General features: G+C 43.5%; 1 protein-coding gene across 1 annotated transcript in view; it reads left to right on the top strand.

Annotated features, from left to right (window-relative positions):
- The first annotated feature begins 5,995 nt into the window (after positions 1 to 5,995).
- Positions 5,996 to 9,648, top strand: part of LOC123765089 (uncharacterized) — a 158,098-nt gene continuing 154,445 nt past the window's right edge. Inside the window, 1 exon segment of the mRNA XM_069333529.1 lies at positions 5,996 to 6,077. The gene's annotated coding sequence lies outside the window, so the exon portion shown is untranslated.

Genomic DNA, 9,648 nt, shown 5'->3' with positions numbered 1-9,648 from the left:
CCCACTCTGGGTAGCAGCAGGTCAGGTTGGAGCTCATTTGTTACATCATAATCCTCTAATCTCTCCAAGATGAAGGGTAGGGAGCATCTTAAAATACTGGCGCAGCTAATACTTACATCGTTTTAATTTTCTGCATTCTCCATTTTCTCCATCACACCCTTATTACTTATTATTCAAAATGAGAAATAGTTATGTTATATTGTAAGGTTAGGAAGGAAAACACAGCATCAGCAGATGACGGTAATTTATGCGCACTTATGGCCACAATAGGAGCAAGAGCCACGGAAATAGGGCCAGGAAGGAAGGAATTATCAAGGGAAAGCGCCAAGCCATTATGGCTATATAGCACTTGGAAAGGGTCAGGATAAGGATCTGGGATGGGACAGGGGGAAGGAATGGTGTCCAACTACTTGGACGGTCGGGGATTGAACGCCGACCTGCATGAAGCGAGACCGTCGCTCTACCGTCCAGCCTAAGTGGTTAGGCACGTTGGAATTTTTTTTGTGTACATAATAGTCTAATTGGCATCAGAGGAAGTGGTTGAGTTTTTATGTGCACTCTGAACTGTAACAAGAATTTTGGTGGAAGGGGTGAACCCAACTATAGAACAGCTGACGTGCCTGGAGTGTACCTGTCTTCGGTTAAGAGTTCTTCTACTCCAGAAGTCTGGCGCCAGATTCACGAAGCAGTTACGCGAACACTTACGAACCTGTACATCTTTTCTAAATCTTTGGCGGCTTTGTTTACAATTATTAAATAGTTAATGAGCTCCGAAGCACCAGGAGGCTGTTTATAGCAATAATAACAGTTGATTGACAAGTTTTCATGCTTGTAAACCGTTTAATAAATGTAACCAAAGTCGTCAAACATTGAGGAAAGATGTACACGTTCGTAAGTACTTGCGTAACTGCTTCGGGAATCTGACCCTTGGCCTGGGGCCAGTCTCTTCTGGCCAGCAGGGTCACGAATACAAGTGAAACATCGTCCAAACATCAATTGTTTTTCAGTTTCTTGTATGGCAATTGGGACGAGGCTTGTGAGCGTCTGAATGTCTGTCTGTGTATTTGTACGCATATTTTTCCCCACCAGTAAATTTCAATGTTCATCTAATCTTCTCTCTTTGTGGAATGTGCGTGTACTAAACGGCTTCGTCCCTCTGTGAAAGTGTTGTAATATTATAGTAAATAAGGGCGATAATGATGTAAGGGTGAAGAGGTAGAACGGCCTATTGACATAGCTCGAGTGCACGGGGGAGGAGTTGTGTAAAACCCTGGTTTGTGTCTCGGAGAGGCTGCAGGATCCAAGTAAGGGCAGTAGAACTCTTTTTACCATGTCGTAGCTCAGTCGATTAAAGCAGCGTCTGGGATGATCTCGGACGTAGGTTCGAATCCTCGTCACGGCCCTTGTGGATTTTGTTTGTTGTAATATTTCCCCTTTGTAATCACTTCCAAAAGGATCCCAGTACACACAAGGAGGACCCCCATACTCGCTAATGGTTCCCTTAGCGACCAGTGCTCAAGCTGCACTCATCAATTGTAGAGTTATGACACTTGTTGCTGGTGGCTCTGGCGCTCGACATACCCGTGCTGGGTGTCGCTGGGCCTGGCACCTGCATCCGCGTAATTACCTCCACACCTCCTTCCCTTTATCTCCTTTAATTAAGACGGGATCGCGGTATTCACACAAATTGTACGTGATTATAAATGGAGAGCGAGTGACTGAGATATAAGCCTAAGGACACACACTCACGAGCGGGCGCGCGCGCACACACACACACACAAACACACACACACACACACACACACACACACACACACACACACACACACACACACACACACACACACACACACACACACACACAGATGAAGTACTTAATGAAACGAACAGAGAGAAAGATCTAGGAGTTGATATCACACCAAACCTGTCTCCTGAAGCCCACATAAAGAGAATAACGTCTGCGGCATATGCGAGGCTGGCTAACATCAGAACAGCGTTCAGGAACCTGTGTAAGGAATCATTCAGAATCTTGTACACCACATATGTAAGACCAATCCTGGAGTATGCGGCCCCAGCATGGAGCCCGTACCTTGTCAAGCACAAGACGAAGCTGGAAAAAGTCCAAAGGTATGCCACTAGACTAGTCCCAGAACTAAGAGGCATGAGTTACGAGGAAAGGCTGCGGGAAATGCACCTTACGACACTGGAAGACAGAAGAGTAAGGGGAGACATGATCACAACCTACAAAATCCTCAGAGGAATCGACCGGGTAAACAAGGATAAACTATTCAACACTGGTGGGACGCGAACAAGGGGACACAGGTGGAAACTGAGTACTCACATGAGCCACAGAGACGTTAGAAGGAACTTTTTTAGTGTCAGAGTAGTTAACGGATGGAATGCATTAGGCAGTGATGTGGTGGAGGCTGACTCCATACACAGTTTTAAATGTAGATATGATAGAGCCCAGTAGGCTCAGGAATCTGTACACCAGTTGATTGACAGTTGAGAGGCGGGACCAAAGAGCCAAAGCTCAACCCCCGCAAGCACAAATAGGTGAGTACAAATAGGTGAGTACACACACACACACACACACACACAGTTGATTGACAGTTGAGAGGCGGGACCAAAGAGCCAAAGCTCAACCCCTGCAAGCACAAATAGGTGAGTACACACACACAGCACACTGTCAGAGTAGTTAATAAATGGAATGCACTAAGAAGTGATGTGGTGGAGGCTGACTCCATACACAGTTTCAAATGTAGATATGATAAGAGCCCAGTAGGCTCAGGAACCTGTACACCTGTTGATTGACAGTTGAGAGGCGGGACCAAAAAATCAAAGCTCAACCCCCGCAAGCACAATTAGGTGAGTACACACACACACACACACACACACACACACACACACACACACACACACACACACACACACACACACACACACACACACACACACACACACACACACACATAGACTACACACAGAAATAACAATAGCGTGATGCATCAAATGAACAAATCTACAAGGGCCATGAAGAGGGTTTGAACCTACGTTCGAGAGGTAGATTCCATGCGGGTGCATGGAGCAGCCCGTCCTCCAAACAAAGATCCAAAAATGATTCCATGCACCCGCCAAACCCCCTGTTTATGAATGAAAAGCGGTTTACACACGACTCACAACTGCTGACGTTCGAACATATCCGGAACAAGTGTTTCACTGACGAATTTTGTTCGAATCACAACAATATAAATGCTTCACCCACGTACTACAAATACAAATAATCGCCAACAGAACCTAAACACCTAACCTAACCTATCCTATGCCTATATATGCACAATATACTAATATATTATAATATTAATTTATAATTGAGAAAATTCCCGTTTTGAATGAACAGCATAGTTAAAATTTATGAATGCGTCTGTGGGGTCGACCGCTGGATGTAATGGACTTGAGTCGAGGACGGGTTGATAGGTTCGTAAGTTGATGTGTAAATCTTTGTTGAATCGAGGTCCCATAACCTCAGTATAGCCAGCCGGCGCCAGCAGTTGAGGCGCGCCAGGCAGACGATGAGGGCCTCAACTGCTTGTTTGCAGTCCATTTTCCACGAGTGAATTCGCGATTGGTGTTTGCTCGGTAAAATACACATTTTTAGCGAACTTTTCAGTGATCATGTTGCACAACATTAACGTGTCAGAATCACAATAGTGTTCACGTAGTACAGGTGGTAATGCATGTGTTACATATTACGTTAATGCTAGTTTTAAGACGGTTAATGAGGAACGTTGTTTAAGACAAAGTCTGCGTTGGTTTTTCAAGCACCCAACATCTCAAAGTTCGTGAAGTTCACGATCAAAAGAGAAGTGATGCCAAGGGCGAAAAGTGCAGGAACACGCCGGAACTATATTACGTAAAGTTAACATTTTGATGACAGTCCGCCACCGGCCGGATCTGGCAACACAGATACCAGTTATTGTTATCTTGAGATGATTTCGGGGCTTTTTAGTGTCTCCGCGGCCCGGTCCTCGACTAGGCCTCCACCCCCAGGAAGCAGCCCGTGACAGCTGACTAACACCCAGGTACCTATTTTACTGGTAGGTAACAGGGGCATAGGGTGAAAGAAACTCTGCCCATTGTTTCTCACCGGCGCCTAGGGATCGAACCCAGGACCACAGGATCACAAGTCCAGCGTGCTGTCCGCTCGGCCTGACCGGCTCCCTATAATCATACTCCCTAATCATATTGTTTGGTAAATGAAAATTACATTTTCTTAAATATTTCTTGTCACCGACGTTTAGTTACGTGAATGAACCCTCTGTTATTTTTCGTATTACTGTTGTTGATTTCCTGGTACTCAGTTGAACTCTAGTTCTGTTTAGTTGAGCTTCGGCTCTTTGGTCCCAGCCTTTCAGCCATCTGTTAGCTGATGTGCTAGTGTCATAAATCACCCTTCGGTTATATGATGAGGTCCTTCTCTTACCACACAAGGCTGTTGTCATTATTATTTTTATTAGGATTTAATATTGGATTCATTATTACTATGTATGTTAATATGTATTAATGTTATTAGGCTGATGATAACATCTTGATAATAAAAAAAATTAGTATACTAATAATTACAATATTATGAAATTAAAGATTAGCCTATTATTTAAATTATGAATTGATATTTTCGGATTATTCTATTTATTACTTTAATTCTTGATATCATTATTACTGATATCATCATAAAAATCATTATGATAAACAGTAGCCATCATCTTCACCATCATATTCATTAATATCACCATAATCAACTTTATTATCACCAACCTCCTTATCATCATCATTATCCTGATCAGCATCCTATGACTATCATGCGCTAAAATGATAAGCATCGTCTCAGTTATCAATTATTAGTTATCTGTTTATTTAGTTAGAAATTATGTCGGAGAAATAGAATTATATGAAGGCTTACTGTAGTGGAATGAACGCGGACATCACAACGGGGAATGTAATCCCTTGTGGTCTCAGGGTATTTTTCTCAGAGCAGACTGTGCTCTCACTCCGCCACGGCGCGCGGTAGCCACGTTAATACTGGTGGTTTAAGTCGGTATTGTGGGAGGGAAATGGAACTAGGTAGGAGAGGTATAATGTGTTGGGAAGGTGGTGGGTGGGAGGGGATTGAGAGGGGGGGGGATGTGGGTGGAAGGGAAATGAGTTGGGGAGGTGGTTTAGGGTAAGTTGGAGTGGGAGGATTTTTTGTGGAACGAAGGTGTGGAGGAGGGAGGGAGGGAGGGAGGGAGGGAGGGAGGGAGGGGGGAATAGGGGGAGATGCTTAAGGAAGATTGTGGGAGTGGCAGGTGGATAGGTGGAGTATACGAAGATGGACGCAGTTTTGGAGGAAGCTCATTAATAGCCAACTGTAAATAAAACGAATGATGTTTTTTCATCTCTCTCTCTCTCTCTCTCTCTCTCTCTCTCTCTCTCTCTCTCTCTCTCTCTCTCTCTCTCTCTCTCTCTCTCTCTCTCTCTCTCTCTCTCTCTCAAAACAAGGTCACTCATTCACGAGACGGGTCCAAGCTTGTCACCACACCGAGGTCACTAGTCCGAAAGTGATACGACTTTCAGACTAGTGAAGGCAGGGGGGGGAGGGGCGTTTGGAAAAGGAGTGAGATGGGAAAGTGTGCAAGTAAACGGGAGGAAAAGAGGGTGGAGACGGAAGGTGCACGATGGCAGAAAATCTGGAAAGTCAAAGAGTAGGGTATGGAATTGAGGAACTGTACAAGAGGCTAAGATCGAGGTTGAAGAGGGGCAAAGAAAGAAAGGGTGAGATTTTTGTTTCATGAGATGGGGATGGATGGGGTAGGTGGGGAAGAAACTTGAGGGAGAGACTGGTGGGAGGAGGACTTGGGGTGGGGGAGTGAGGGATTGGGGGCGGGGTGAGGGGGGAGTTAAATTCGTGGATGTGGTTGTGAGTGCAATCAGTGTCCTCAGATGTCCTTAGGGTGTCCCCCTATAGAGGCCACGAGGGCCCCCTGCTTCAGTTCCCTCCTAGCCAGTGTGGTGTGACGGCCCAGTTATTCATTATTGAGGTGGCACAATGTTGACGTAGTTGGCCGAAACTTGACCGAATGTTTGATATTACTCGTTACAGCTTTGCTGTATGGTATATTTATGCGAAATATTTGAGGAGCGTGTTCAGTGTAACGCTATTTATTATGTTGCCCAAATGCTGTGTTTTGCGCACTTGACTGTTAAAAGGCCTTTCATCCCTTCTCTCTGTGTGACAATCTCTGATTTTTTGTATTCTTGTTCTAGGATATTAGGAACATAAAATACGAAGCTACCTTGGAACAGTTTTCTAACTCGGGGTGTGTCAAAGAAAGTAACTTCTTATAAGAAGTAATGAACACACATATATGAACTTGGTTCATATATATATATATATATATATATATATATATATATATATATATATATATATATATATATATATATATGTCGTACCTAGTAGCCAGAACGCACTTCTCAGCCTACTATGCAAGGCCCGATTTGCCTAATAAGCCAAGTTTTCCTGAATTAATATATTTTCACTAATTTTTTTCTTATGAAATGATAAAGCTACCTATTTCATTATGTATGAGGTAATTTTTTTTATTGGTGTTAAAATTAACGTAGATATATGACCGAACCTAACCAACCCTACCTAACCTAACCTATCTTTATAGGTTAGATTAGGTTAGGTAGCCGAAAAAGTTAGGTTAGGTTAGGTTAGGTAGGTTAGGTAGTCGAAAAACAATTATTTCATGAAAACTTGGCCTATTAGGCAAATCGGGCCTTGCATAGTAGGCTGAGATGTGCGTTCTGGCTACTAGGTACGATATATATATATATATATATATATATATATATATATATATATATATATATATATATATATATATATATATATATATATATATATATATCTTCAAATCCCTCCTATATATAATAATAATAATTCATTGTGTCAAGTGACAGGAAGCAGGTTATACATAGTGTACATGTTAGGCTAATAATGGGGGTCTCAATACTTATGTAAATAACATTATACCTCCACAGATGATTGATGTGGAGGTCATCAATCATCTCTCCACATTGGGAGGGGGGGGGCTGATTATGAATCACTAGGGGGGGGGTAACCTACACAACCGAAACTCTTCAAATCATCCCCCGAAGTTACAGCCCCGCTCCTGTGCCAGGTAAGTCCACAACGGGCTCACCATAGCCTGTGCTACTTGGAACTTTTTACTCCAAGTAGCGAATCTTAAACAACAAACAACCTACACAACAATGCTCCACATATAATCAACCAATATGTGCCACAGAATAAACTTGACCTTGAGACGCTGTACCTGAGTTTATTAATGAAGAACCTACCGCGGTGGTTATCTTGAGATGATTTCGGGGCTTTAGTGTCCCCGCGGCCCGGTCCTCGACCAGGCCTCCACCCCCAGGAAGCAGCCCGTGACAGCAGACTAACACCCAGGTACCTATTTTACTGCTAGGTAACAGGGGCATAGTGGTGGGTGATCTTAATGCCAGGCACCCACACTTTGGTGCCAACTGTCATCAGCCCAATGTCAATGGACGGTAACTGGCACTCTGTGTTAGCGGGGAGTGAAGACCTTAGGGTCCTGGGTGATGGGGCCAGTCAACTCACCTCAGACGGCGGAAGACAACACTATGCTCTCTTGCTGAATGCTCAGGATAGAGATCCCAGTACAACATTATATACAGTTTATGTAGTGACCACTGAGCACTGATTACCTCCGTCAACATGAGCAAAAAAAAGAAATAGACAAATAAAAGATAAAAGGTTATCACTCGGAGCAGATATGAAGCCGCACTCCATAAACAAGATGAGTGACTGGTTTACGGAATTATCAGTGTCCCTGAAGACATTGATAAATTTGTTGATGACCTTAATAAACCAGATTGAGAGCTGTCACAGAGTCCTGCACTGTACGACTGGGCTAAGCAACCCTCGGCAAGAAGTACACAAAATGGTATGAAAGTACCAACATAAAGAACATGAGAGTATCGAAGACATCCCACTGAAAGAGTCCAAGAGCTGTTTAAGACTGTGTCAAGTAGCCAAGGAACAGAAGATTAAAGAACGAGAAAGACAATGGCTTGACTTCACTTCAAGAGAAACATCTGTAAGGCAAGTTTGGGCATCAATGCCGATAGCTAAGGGGAGCAAAGCCCGGCCTGCTCCACACAGAGACCCCAAAGGTAATGTTGAGGAACTAATACACAAATGGAGTGATGCAGCCTCCTCCTCCTCTTCCCTCCCTGCAAAAGTAAGCAGGAAACGGCTCGTTTGACATAATGACAGACAATTTAAGATACCAAGAGCACAGTCTAACGACGACGAGTATGGACAACCAATCACAGCCCAGGAAGTAAGGGGCGCTATGAAAAAGAGCAAGAAGTACTGCACCTGGTGAAGATGGCGTCACCTACGACATGTATGGGCTGTGTGAGGTAACAGGGAAACATTAAGGTAACATTACCCCACCTGTTTATTGTGTTTACCCACACAATGTGCCCACACACTGCCCACACAAGGTGCCCACACACTGTGGCCACACAAGGTGCCCACACACTGTGGCCACACAAGGTGCCCACACACTGTGGCCACACAATGGAAACATGCGATAATTGTCCCCATATCGAAACCACACGATCGTGGTAATTACTGACCTGTCAGTCTCAGTCACTTGCAAGATGCTTGAAAGAATCATATTACATAAAATAAGTAGACTAGGCGAAGGAGTCAACAGATTTGCTAAAGGACGGGCACAGCAAATTGTATAGTTAATTATTTAAGTAATGACACAGCTAAGTACTATATATATGCTTGACATCAATAGGAGCCTTCGATAGAGCTCAAGGGATTCCGATCCTTAATGAGCTTGCATGTATGGGGGTCAGCAGGGAGACTCATGAAAGAATGGATTAAAGACTTCCTTATAGACAGGACATCCAAGGTCTGCTTTGACAGAGTAATCTCAAGAACAATGAATATTTAACTCGGGACCCCCGAGGAGGAGTGATAAACTCCACATTATTCAACATCCTTATGAACGCCATTGCTAATATTGAATTTCCGAAAGGAACACAAAGAATGGCATATGTAGATGACGTCTTAATACAAGCCCCACATCTGTGAAGGAATGGTTCAAGATGGACACAACAGCTGAGCAGCAGAATCTGTGGTGAGAGGGACGGACTCCGCCTTGACCACTACCTGAGACAATGTGAACATCTGAGAGACATTATAAATATATGTTGAATAATAAACCCCAGATTCTTTGAGTTAGAAAAATACTATTTGTCAAATATAGATGCTGTTCTTAAAAGATTTCCCCACTATGCACCGGCAAGATAACGTAAGTTTAGGGTATTGGTAAGTGTTAATCTTTTTATTTGATAAACTGTTCAATTGAGACAGTTAAGCAAGTCCCAGCTGTGTCTGTGTACAAGTGATTGGATGAACAACCCAGCTAATTTTCTTCCTATTGGGGTGGTGTTGTATTTGTAGCTATGGCGGTGTGTTCACTCGCGGGATGAGTGACGTTGCCCAATGTACTCTCCCATCGGGGCTAAATAAAAAAA

This window comes from Procambarus clarkii, chromosome 29 (assembly GCF_040958095.1).
Source record: "Procambarus clarkii isolate CNS0578487 chromosome 29, FALCON_Pclarkii_2.0, whole genome shotgun sequence".
Lineage (NCBI taxonomy): Eukaryota > Metazoa > Arthropoda > Malacostraca > Decapoda > Cambaridae > Procambarus > Procambarus clarkii.
The sequence above is the reverse complement of the archived record's forward strand: the minus strand, read 5'-3'. Positions and strand labels throughout refer to the sequence as shown.